The sequence below is a fragment of the Drosophila rhopaloa genome, unplaced genomic scaffold (assembly GCF_018152115.1).
Source record: "Drosophila rhopaloa isolate 14029-0021.01 unplaced genomic scaffold, ASM1815211v1 contig_3, whole genome shotgun sequence".
NCBI classification, from domain to species: Eukaryota; Metazoa; Arthropoda; class Insecta; order Diptera; family Drosophilidae; genus Drosophila; species Drosophila rhopaloa.
In genome coordinates, this window is record NW_025335123.1 from 5,725,723 (window position 1) to 5,738,493 (window position 12,771).

Below are 12,771 nucleotides of genomic sequence, written 5' to 3' on the forward strand. Positions count from 1 at the left end.
ACCCACATTTGTTCTGCCTGAGCAAACTTTGTTCTTGACTTTGAAAGACTCCCAAAAAAAGGGATCGAAATTCCAAATGGTCTAAAATCAGAAATTACCGATAAGAAGAGGAGAGCAGAGCAAACTTCACTTAAGTCGAGAAGAACTTATCGCTTTTTTTTCTCACTTAAGCCCCGCTCACCTGTCCCCCCACTCCGCCCCCTCCATGGACTTCTCGCACTTTACCCGTCGAACCATTCAAATTTAAATCAATTTGATTCTGATTAGCCACACACGCAGTTTTTTCCCTCGTCTCTGAACCTTTTCTTCCTTCTCCTTTGCTCTTTCATTTTGTCGCCATGGTTTTTCGGAGTATGTTCCTCAGTCGTTTTCTTTGGGCCTCGGTTGTTGTTGTTGTTGTTCTTTGTACCTACAACTAGTAAATAAATTAGTTTTTATTATTGAGAAAACAGGTTTCCACTTTAAACCGAGTCAGAGCGAGAGGGAGCGATAGGGCGGAGGGAGTGGGAGGGGGACGCCGCGGAATGCTGACTCTTGGGCACGCAGGTTCAAAAACAGAAAAAAAAACACGAGACTGTTACATGCAGAGAAAATTCAGGGACATTTTTAAAGGAATATAAAAACTTATAAAATATATTAGGAAAAATAAAAGGGAAAACGTAATTGATATAAAAAATTAGCAACTAATTGAAATATACTAAATTACAACAATAAAATAAAGGTCCATATTTATATAATATCATCTAAAAAGGAACTTTAATTTTCTTGCTGTGTACGGAAAAAGAATTCTTCACAGTTCGCTGACGGAACCTGTTTAAACAGAAAGAGAGGGGGAGCATATGGGTAGGTAGAAAGAGATGGCAGGAAGGGCTCTGAGAGTCTTCTGGCTTTCGTTCGCTCGATTTCTTAACACTTTCGTGATTTGAATTTTTTCTCTCCTTTTTTCGAATCAATTAAATCAATGGAATATGCAGAGACCTCACTCCCCCTCCCCATTCTCCGCTCACCAAACACCAACAGGCCAACAAACACTCCACACAAACAAATTATGAACAAATAGCGGCAAAGAAGTACCAGAAGTACCAGAGTGTATGGGCGATATGGCAGTAGTAGTATCCCAAGGAGTTGGCGAAGCGGTGAAATATTATTATTCAATGCCATCGATGCGCTCTGTTTGCCATCCACTTTAATTTTCGTCGTCTTTTTTTTTTTTGTTTTATTTTTCCTGCCTCTCTGCGCCTTTATTGTTGTTTCGACTGTTTATGCGCCGTGTCTAATGACAGTTTTGTGGTCATTATTTGAAATATATATACGAAAATATATGTGCTCCCAGATAGATGGGTGTGCGTATTTATGCGTTGGATAGCGCCCTAGAAAGCCGACACAAACAAGCTGAATTTTCGCAATTAAATGTTGGCCATAAATTAAATGTTTGTTGTCCACCATAAAAACAAAGAAATCAAAGAATTGGAATAGAGATACAACTAAGGGAACTAAATACGAATACAAAATACTCTGGAGAGGTGAAAAATAGGATGCCATAGAAAACAAAGTCATGAACCTTAATTGTAAAGGGTTTTTTGCATTCATATTTGTATACATCAGACTAAAGGATTTATTGAGAATAAAATGTAAAGTACATCAGCAGTTGTAGGTTTAAAATCATTAGGGTCTTTAATTTTCAAGATACAACAAACATATTTATAAGAAAACCTTAAACTACCAACTGGTTGACCCTTTAATCATACCCTGTTTAAAAAATAGCCAAGTTAGATTCGATTGAATTCGCTTTGATGCGATAATAGGCATCACACTATATAATCATCAGCATACGATTGTTTACACAGACGCACACACAACGCCAAGTACGGACTTATATGGGCAATGGTTATGGGCTATATAAATGATGATGCTGCTCATTTCTTGTTCGATATTGCCCCGGATTTATTGTTGTTGTTGTTGTTGTTGTGTGTGGGCCGCTTTTTTTGTTGTTGTTGGTGTGGCTGCTTTTGTTGTTGAAATGCCGCCTCTGATAAATGAGTTTTGGCTTTTTTGTTGAAACGACGTGGGAAAATAATGCATTGATTTACATGGCAACACAAGCTGACCAACACACAGCTGCGAAACAATGGGCACCTTGAGACCCCGTCTAGCCATTCTGGATTCGGAAAGAGTCTCGGGATCGGGATTGGATTGTGGCCTCAACTTCCATGGATCAAGTGGGAAGTTTTCTTGAAAATCGCCATGAAAAAAAAGTGTATTTCAGGGGAAAAAACCACAATTTGCCAATGGAGACTTTTGTGTGGGTGCAAGTAAAAAATAATAAAAGCCAAACTAGTTGCAAAGGTCAAAAGATTGTGTTTTTTTTTTGCAGCATTAAAATCATTTTATGTTGGATTATTTTCCGTCTGTTTTTCATCTATTTTCTGCAAGCCCTTAATTTAGTAATATAAATAATCTGTGTATATCATTTTGCTTAGTTTTATTTCCGAAACTAGCCATGAGAATGTATTTTTTAGCTGCTTCAAAGTAACATTAATTCACTGTGAAAAACAGCCACTCATTTTCAACTTAATCCCCGCACCAATCTCGATTCCCAATTACTTGACCATTTATTTTACTGCATCCTCCCACTTTTCCTCCTCCTTTCCTCCAATGCACACTTACTTGGAACAGCTGTTAAACTATTCAAAAGTAATCGCTCCACTTCTGGTCCCCACTCACACTTGCCCATTTCTCCCACACCTTGTGTCCCTCTTTCTCCCATTTCTCCTCCTTTCTCTGATTCACTTGTTTGGCTACTTTCTTAACAAAAAATAAGTAAAGAAGAAGCTGGAACTAGAGTGAAAACATCACTGAAGAAAAACCTATACTGGTTTTCTATTTTTATACGTGTTTTTGAAAAAAACGATTATCAATCTTAGATATAATTATTGTTTACCTTTTTAATTATATATTGGATAGGGTAGGGAAATGGATAGGGTCATTTGACTATATCTAGCTTTGATTAGAAGATATAAGTAAGGGTTTGGTGATTTCATTATCATCTTATCCCTTTATATTTTAGTGGACAGATGTATTTTCAATTATTTTTCTTCTTATCTATTATATTTTCATAATGCTGTGCTCCCTTTTCTTTTTGAGTGTCCTACTTACAAATCGAACAGCAAATCATGCCCATCATTTGCAGAACCTAAAGATCTGCTTGTCCATTAGTTGGAAAATGCCAGAAGAGTTTGCATAACAAAATAAAGGCCAGAAATGTGTGTGGTGTGGTGGGGAAATGGGGAAAACAGGTAAAAATTTGGGGGAGTGGGGGAAGGAAAAGCCAATGTTAATGGAGCGAGCCTTTGTACAAAACTGTCGGACTGCTGATATCTGAACTGGCAATAAGCGCCTTTCCATTCATAATTCGATAGACGTTTGGCCACTGCCAACCGCCCACGGTGAGCCTCGACCACGCCTCCACCCACATTTTCCATTTCCCACCGCCTCCCTTCCTCTTCTTGCCCTTCAACAAAACGGATTCCAAAACTGTGTGTAAAAAGTATTTTCAACTTTTGGCCACATGCTTCATTTATCACAAATTCATTTATCATTTGTCCCCTCACACACACAAAGATACAAAATGTGAATGTATTGCTTCCTAGCTCCCCACCCCCCCGCTTCCTATTTTTTTTCGGTTGAATATATGTCGCTGGCAGTGCAAGTCGCCTTCGAACCCAAAAACTAAGCTTGGCCAAATATAAAGCGAGAGATATGGCAACGGAGGAGGGCGGCGGGGTGGGGGAAAGCGGACGAAGAAAAATGATAAAGCAACAGCCAGGAACGAGGGGCGGTGGATTCGGGGGGCGTGGCGGTGCGGTTCATTTTCCCAAGGCGGGGGCGGCGAGCGAAAATTCGCATAGCTCGATAAAAATTGTGAGGCGAAAAAAAAGAGGCAAAGCCCAAAAACTGCCAAAAGTAAAATGATATAAAAGAAAGAACAAATTTCGTATATGGTATCTGAAATGAAAATACCCTGTTATTAGGAAGTACATTTATTGTGATCGTTGGAAATTAATAATTTTGTTGTGCAACATTTTAAGACAATTTATCAACCATGTTAAATTACTATATAGTAAAGGATCGTGTTTAATCTGTCGTCAAAACCTAACTTACATTTTTGTAAAGCACTTTGAAACTGACCGAACATTTATTGCAACTTAAAACATAATTATAAAGTTATTTCCCTGAATTCGAAATGGGTTATAAATGTATTACAACGACAGTACTCCAAACTTTTAAACGTTTCCCATTTAGCGAAATCAAATCGAACTAAAGTCCAAAATCCTCCCACTCCGCGACTTTCCTCTTTTCCGGCGACCATTCCATTCACAGAGGATAAGGTCAGGAAAGCGCTTCACAAATCCTCGAAAGAGACTCGGAAAAGCGGATGGGAAAAAAATCGCCGAAAATGAAACGAAGCGAAAATAAAATTTCCCAGCTAATGACAAAAATTTCCGGTTTCACAGCAACAACAAATGATAACAACAACTTAAGGTGCAGGAAAAGACGCCTTCAATTGGCTAGAAAATAAAATAAAAGAAGACCGAAATGTAACCGCTTGCAAAACGCTGGCGAAACGCGTGCAAAACGCGGGCGCGACTAATGATACAAATTCGTTTGTGTGGCAAGTGAAAGTGTCTCAAAAAAAAAGAAATAAGATATGGGGAAAACGCTTTAAGAAGACAGGAGTACACAGGAAGAATTTTAGTATTGATATTTCATCGCAATTTTTATTTCTTAACTATTAAAATGAAAGACATTTCATTCAATTTATTTGCCTGTTTTATTTTGAAATATGGAAGATTACTTTATAAGTTTTATTTTTTTACACATCTTACTTATCAACCTTCTTTATTAATTTACCCGGAAAAATAAATATATCTTTTTAATAAAGAGCTAAATTATGGATCTGAATAAAATAAGAAACATCTTTAAAATTGTTACTTTATCAAAATGATTTAAAGAAATTTACAAAATTGCTGTTGTAGCAAAATGAGATGTAGATAATGAAAGCCGTAAATCAAATTTGAAGTGAACAGCATTTCTTGAATATGTCGAGTGGCTAACACTCACACCCACAACCGCACACACCCACACTTACTCGGCAAGAAACGCTCATTTAACAGTTAATTAGCCCCACAAAAAAAAAGGAACAAATAAAACAACAACTTCAAATGAGTTACAGCGTTTTAAAAAGGAATTTTTGCCCAGCGATCCGATTCCAATTCTCGGAGCAGAGGCGTAGGGGCAGGGGTTTTCAGGGGGTTTTGCAGGGGCCAAGAGCCTTTTGTTGCGCATGCGTTAAGCGTTTGATGGTGATTTTTTTGTTTTTTTTTTAGCGGGGCAGCCGCTGTCGAGGATTGCGGAATTTTAAGTGCTTTTCTCAGGTGTTTTCGTATTTTTTTTTTTTTTGGGCCGCAGCGAAGTTTTGGCCCAAAATTGAATGGGAGTGGCCGGCTGTGGGTTAAGACCGCGTTCGCTTTTGCGTCCCGTCCAAGTCAAGCGAATAACAGTTAAATCCGCGCAGGTAATGGCCCAAATGAATTACCACTGGCGCGGTAATCCCCGCCGCAGTTCCAAAGTTAAGACTCGGACTCGAACTCGGACTCGGTTTCGTTCTAGGCCCGGGCGAAATTAGTTTTCCTGGAAGCTAAACCAAAAGCCAAACCGTTTCAGGGATTGTATTTCACTGAGGTTGGAGGATAGAATGACATACCAGGAACGCTCAAAGAAGCGGAAAGAAATCCTCGATGATACATAAATCATTTTTTCGCCTTCACTTCCAATAATAAAACATAAATATTTGGAAAAGTGATTAAAAAATGTATTCTTTAATACGTAAAGTTTTTAAGAAAGACCACTGAAGCGGAATAAAAGCCGTAAATTGATTTAAGCTTTAATTTTTTTTTAGGACATATCATAAAAAATCCTGCATATCTTTACTGGTGATTTCATTATTATTCTTCATGCGAATAAGATGGGTTCCTCATTGTTAATAAGCTTTTTATGATCTTTCCGAATTAATCATGACTGTATTTTGCGTATTGTCTGTTTTGTTTACTGGGGAAATACCTTCAATATACTTGAAAAGCAGGGTAATAAAACGATTATTTATGGTGATTATGATTTATTAGAGGTTTATTTTATATATTTGCATTGTTGTATATTTGCAAAGGTTCAGTTGTAAAAGTAAGTAATAAATTGAATCCAAATATGGAATTCGTTGAAAATATAATTTTTTTAAAATACAATACAATATATATTTAAACAATTATGAAGAAACACATAAAAAAAAATTAAAACAATGTACATATTTTAATTTAAATCTCACTTGTCCTTCGGTTTTCCTTTGGAATTATTGTAAAAATCTGCAGATCCAATTAATGCAGCCATCTGTTTTCCAGCGACACTCGCATAAAGTTGGTACTCTGTGCCACGCCCCCTCCATGTGCATCCCCCATGTGGTGTCGCTTCTTCATCTCTTTGCTGTTCTTATGCTGCAGCCGTCGTCACTGCACTTAATTTTCATAATTAAAAAAGTTTACCTTGGCGAACCTCATGTGCGTGCCCCACCCCTGCATCCCTTCCCCCTCGCAATGCCACACCCTCCGCCCATGGCTAGGTACGCACATTGGATCCGATTCACACTTGGAATATTCCATTCCCACATTACAGGATATTTTAAATAACATTTAATCAACATGTGCTATTAAGTCTTCAAAAACTCATAAGCAGTACTAGCATTTTTTAAAGTTCTAACAATTTTATTTACAAGATAAAATCATTAATTTTGTGATTGTATAATATATATTTTTTTAAATACAAAATATTTGCTGATATCAAGAAAAACTGACTCTTTAGCCAATTACATTTGTTCGCATATTTCGTTTTGTGGAGTGTACACACACTCCCACACTGCTAAAAGGCAAAACGTTTTTGTAATTAATTTATGCAAATAATCAGAGACGCCGCTTAGGGTTGCCACCCCGGCTGAATGTCTGGTGTGGGGGCCAATTGCAATCGCCCTGCCATGCGTGGCCAGTGTTGGCATATTAAAATGAATGACCCTCGCCCCACAAACAATATATGTAAAATATGTATATGTATGTATAAAAAAAGTGTTTTATTTTGCCCTATTCCCCGTGTTATATACTATATATATTTGTTATGTTTTTTTTAGCCACTCCCTCACGTAAGGATTAAGTAGACAAGTTGGCAAAACATAGCGCCATGCAATCCAACAATCCCGGTATTACCCGCTGCCCCTTCTCCTTTTGTATGTCATCATAATTCCTGCTACACATGAGGGGAAAATCCAAGGAGGTTGGAAAAACCCAAAAGGGGGCGGGGCGGAGCTAGTCGAGAGGGGGCCATGCAAACTAGTTTTTCTGCAATACTTTATTTTCTCGTCTCTCCGCCATTCGCCCTATTTGCATGTGAGCGAGTGCCTGCTCCTTTTGCCATATTTGAATTTATTAAAAAATATTTTGTATGTAATTCCCTTCTTGACTTGACTTTCGGCTTGCTTTCAGCATTTGAAACTCCCTCCGAAAAAAAAAAACGGAATAAAAGAAAGAGGTAGATATCAAAAAGAAATATAAAGCAGGGCCTTTTTGGGAAAGAAAGAAAGCAGGCTTATTGTGAGAAGAAAAGGATACTTTAGGAAAGCTAAATTTAGATGGTCCTCTGAAGGGCTTGTAAAGAACAACATTTAAGGCAGCCAATTTATTTATTATATATTTAAATGTATGCGATATTTTTTTCAAGTGATCTTTGTTTAAATATATTAATAACTGTCATAAATACCAATTAATCACGACTTTTATAAACCAATTTATGTTCAGTTATGAGGTTAATCACCACGTTTATTGATCACATACATTTTTTTTTAAATATAATAACGAGAATTTCCAGCATATTAAATTTATATGTAATAAATATACTACCCGGGGACTTGAAAAAGTGCTTTGCAACTTAAAGCCTGAAGAATGTTCCTGTCCCCGATTCAAGCCTTTCACCAATTTCCCCCCTATATTGGTATGCCAGTTTTTGGCCAGGCTAAGACACAATGACTGTGCTTCATTTCAGGGTTGGGGTTGTGGGGCCCCTTTTCTTTTTCGAGGGACCCTCGCAGAAATTGTCAAACAAAAGCCAAGGGGGCGGCATTGACTGTGCGGCGAGGTGAGGCGAGCCTAATGACTTGAGCCACAGTCACACTGCGAGTCACAGTCGCGTCGCAGTCACAGTTCCCCCGACTTCCCTTTGCCGGGAGTGCCTTTTGTGACTGGTTGGTAGTAGTACTCTCAATCAAAGCCGAGCCAGGCCGGGGGACTTTGGACTCGAGCTCCCCTTTTTGGCAGCGAGTGGAGCGAATGGGGAAAAAATGAAGGGGAGTTTCAGAAACTACCGAAATGGGGGAGAACTACTGCTGCGGCGGCGACAAAAAAGATGAGGAAGCAGTTGGGAACTAGGGAAACCAACTGCGGTTGTTGGCCCGATTTTATTTTTTTCGGGGAGCTTTAAGGCATTTTTACCCGATTGCTAGGGGTTCGACGTTACTTTTGCCGGGGGCTGTGAAGTTGGACCGAGGAATCCGCTTCGAAATTGGCCATAACCGGTTCATAACCGATACGCAACCGTTTAAGCCGTTTTTCAAAAGTAATGATGTATGTACCGGTAACGCAAACGATCAAAACCCGGTATATGATTAAAATAATTAAACTATTGAACAATTAATTCGAAAATTTATATAAGTAACTTATATTAATAAATTCTGTAACACGCATTCCGAAGTCACAAAATAAAATGCAATCCCATTTGTTAAGAGTCTGATCATAACTTTCTTCAGAGAGCATAGTAACTTCGCAACCATTTAAATACAGCTTCCTTTGGACAATCATTTTTTGCACCCCTAGTCGTTTTGATGGGGCTACAATTTTGCTGTTGTTTTTGTTGTTGATTTTTTTTCGCCCCCATCCAAAAAGGGGTTATTGCCCGACACTGGCCAACCCACCAACCAGTAAATAAAAAAAAAATACAAAAAAATGGGGGAGTACAGTGGGTAACCCTCTGCCAACTGCACTGACTCACTTCGACTACTTGAGAGTGTGTTGCACCCGCAAAAATAAAAAAATAAAATGTTTTTTATTTAAAAATAACAAAAATTATATAAACCACTAGGAGAAGCCGGGAATTAAGAAAAAATTATTAAAGTGAGAAAGTTGAGAGAGTGGCAAATGTGGGCAATGTTTATTTTGCGTGTCGGGGCACTTAGCGCAATTTCCGCTTCTAGGCGAGGCCCAGAGACAAAGTAACTCTCTCTCCCGTCTATCTCTCTTTCTCTCTCTTTCCCTGTCCCTTTCCCTAAATTTGTCTCCTTCTCCCTGACTTTTCCTTAAGACATCCTTAATGCTTCATTAACCGCTTTTACACTTGGGAAAATACAGCATCAATAGAAGAAAATGTAGTTATCGATGAGGTATTAAGAATATTATTTTACACGAACTACATAGTTTCTGAATTGAAATTAGTTTCTATTTAAATTTCTCAATGTCCACTTTTTTTTTGTTAGAAATAAGAATATATAATGTGAATCTTAAATGAAATATTTCGAAATAGTTTTAGATATGTTTTATATTGTAAATGAGCGATAAACATTATATATTAATTATCTAACTACTTGAGAAAAGTCTCAACTTTTCATTGGCAAAATGGTGGTCTTTTTTCTTCTGTGTGTGGGCATCCATAAAACATATTTATCTGTGCGTTTATCTTTTGCCGCCCGCACATTAGTTCCCCGGGCTCTGAAACCCAGACTTAGGATTTCGGGACTACCTGAGCTACTTTTAGGCAAATATCGAATGACAGTAACCAGCGGAGCCCGAGCCTCGCAAGCAGCGACCTTTGCTCAACGCTTAAGTGGCTCAATGCTCATTGAAATTTGAGGCTGGAACCGCGTGTAGCTTCCTCCTCTTCAGCCAACTCCCATCACCCCCCACCCCCCTGGAGGACCAAAACCGAACATCAAATGTCAAGCAGCCGCCAAAGGAGAAGAATGGCAAGGAAGAATGGAAGCTGTGGAGAAAGGAGGAAAAAGGAGAGCGGAAAATAAACAAATCCCAGGCAGAACCTTTAACGGTCTTGCTGACAAAAGTCTCATTGTCTCACGGGCCGCATGGCCCTGCAATCAAATATCAATGAGATGGAGGAGGTACTATCATTCTTCACGGAAAAAAAATATTACATCATTTAGATCAGTAGCAAATCTTATTATTATTATCATAAGTTTCCAAAATTAAAATTATATATTCGAACATACAAAATATTTTTTCAACTGACTAAAATATACATTATAATAATTATATTTGCAACCAGGAAAAATATAATTGGCTTTTAAAGTTTGAATTATAACTTGTGAACAGTGATGAAAACACTCTGGATAGTATAAACACCTTGTGTATAAATATATAAATTTGATAAATATAGCTGTGTTTTTCTTTGTGTGTAAAACACACCCTCACACTTTTCTCCATCCCTACATTTAACCTCTAATTTTTTTTTGGCAAAAGTTCGCTTTAACGTAGCGGGCTAATTAAGCTTCGGGCGACACACAAAACTAGTGTCGAAAAAAAGGCAAAAATCAAAAAAAGTTGCTCCGGAATAGGGTTAGAAGAAAACATAAGCGAAGGAGTTGGAAGAGGTTAAAAAGGAGCAGAAAAATCGAAGAAAAAGGAAAAACGGATCTGAAAGCGGATGTTGCAAATGATTCAATCAATTTGGATTAGATGCCAATTCTTTTTTGCGCGACAAACTGCGGATGTGGAAGCAGAGAAATCTGGATTGGAAAAAAGAAAGGAAGCTCTTAAAGTTGTGAAATTTGAAGACCAAGTTTACCAATGTTTTAGTTTAAATGCATTCTCTGTGAAAGTTGCGTGAAAAAACGAAATAAGAAGTTGTTTAACGCAAAGCTGTATATTTTTTTAATTTTTGCCATACGTTTCCACAATTTTTACAATTTTTTTAAAAAAACAGAATGGCTTTCTGCCAACTTAAAAAAAGAAAGTTTTGTTTGCATATTGTTTTTGCCCTAGAGATAAAAAACGTTTTGTGCAAACATAACATATGTATGTTCATCGCCTTAATATTTAAATTTAAAATATTTTGCTGATGGCAATATTTTTATACTGAGTTTTTCACACAGAACTACCTAAATAAAATTATGTAAAATGCAAAAGGCCAGTAGAACAGGTTACTTCGAATATATATATATTTTTTTACAGCCATTTCGTTGTTAAAACGGGGGTATTTAAATTTTTTGTCGTTAATTAATTCGCGCGGATTTAAGCCGCTGATGCCCGAAGGAAAACCCCTTTAAATAGTTTCATTTTTGATGGGCTCTTTCCCAGCATCAACTCCATTCCGTGGCCATTCACTCTTCCGCATTCCATTAGAGCGGCGAAGTCCCCGCCCGCGAAGGGAACTCACTTAGAGACTTTCCATCCGTTTGTCTCGCAGCTCATCCCTTTGTCTTGGATCCCCAGAACCAGAACTCTTCCACCGACCTGCTGGGTTTTTGTTGACTACGTCGCCGCCAGAGGTTCATTTTTATTTTTACAACCCAAAAAAACCGGTGGTCGGGGGGCTCAGTGAAAAACTCCCGCAAGTTCTTGGCTCCGCTGTTGAATATAAAAAATATATATCCCCGAACAAACGCTTTAAATTTTACAAAACTTTTCCCAAACAAAACGAAGAAGTTGCATGCGAAGGAGAGGCGGCGAAAAAAATTTCCTGAAAATTGCAGTCGTAAAGTTTAATTGTGGCCAACACCGTTGGCCCACCCAGTCCACTTGAGTCGCACCCAAACCACCCATTTACTAACTAGCAGGCAGTGACTACCCGAAAAGGTTGAAATTAAAAACCTGGATCTTAATAAAATATCTTAAAACTTGTAAGCGTTTCGGGGATATTTTAATGCTGGACAAAAACGATCAAAACTGGTACAACAATTTTGCTATTTCAATAAATAAATATTAAACATATAAAATAGAGACACTCTTGGTTTTAAACTAGAAATTTGAATTTATGTAATTGACAGAGTAAACAAAAATTATAATATGTTTTACAAAAACAATTTTAATGATACAAATATAACATTGCCTTAAAATCGATATTAATAACGAAGATCGTTATGTAGTTGCCGCAATCAAATTTCGCAAATGTCTTACAGTTGCGCAACGCACCGTATATACTGGCAAACATATGTATACCTATAGAAGGAACTGCATCAAATTTGCACAAGAAGTGTTAAAATTGTGCGCCCGTTGCACGCAAATGTACACAGCGCGAAAAGGGGAAGGAGTCAAATAAACAAGCAAGAGGATGAAGGAGAAGGCAACAAACTTCTTCAACAATCCAATGAAAAATTGTCCAAATAAATATTTTTGCAATGGACTCAAAGCAACAACAAAAAAAAAACAAAACCAACAAGAAAAACTCGAAAAATTGGGAAAAACTGCAGGGAAAAACCAGGAAAAAAGCGTCGAACAAGTCAACTGATGAAAGCGAAAAAATTTGAGGAGTAGAGAAAATGGGGAAAAGCGGGGTAGCGGAAGTTCACACTCGAGTCAAGCATGAAATTGTAGAAGAGAAAGTGCAGGGGCGAAGAGTGCAAGAACCAACGAACTTAACCATGCTGGACAGTGTCCTCGTCAATGGCCTATAGGG

At 37.9% G+C, this 12,771-nt stretch overlaps 1 protein-coding gene across 1 annotated transcript in view; it reads left to right on the forward strand.

Annotated features, from left to right (window-relative positions):
* LOC108042975 (hornerin) overlaps positions 1-12,771 on the forward strand; it is a 96,324-nt gene that overhangs the window by 8,016 nt on the left and 75,537 nt on the right. The window lies entirely within an intron of this gene.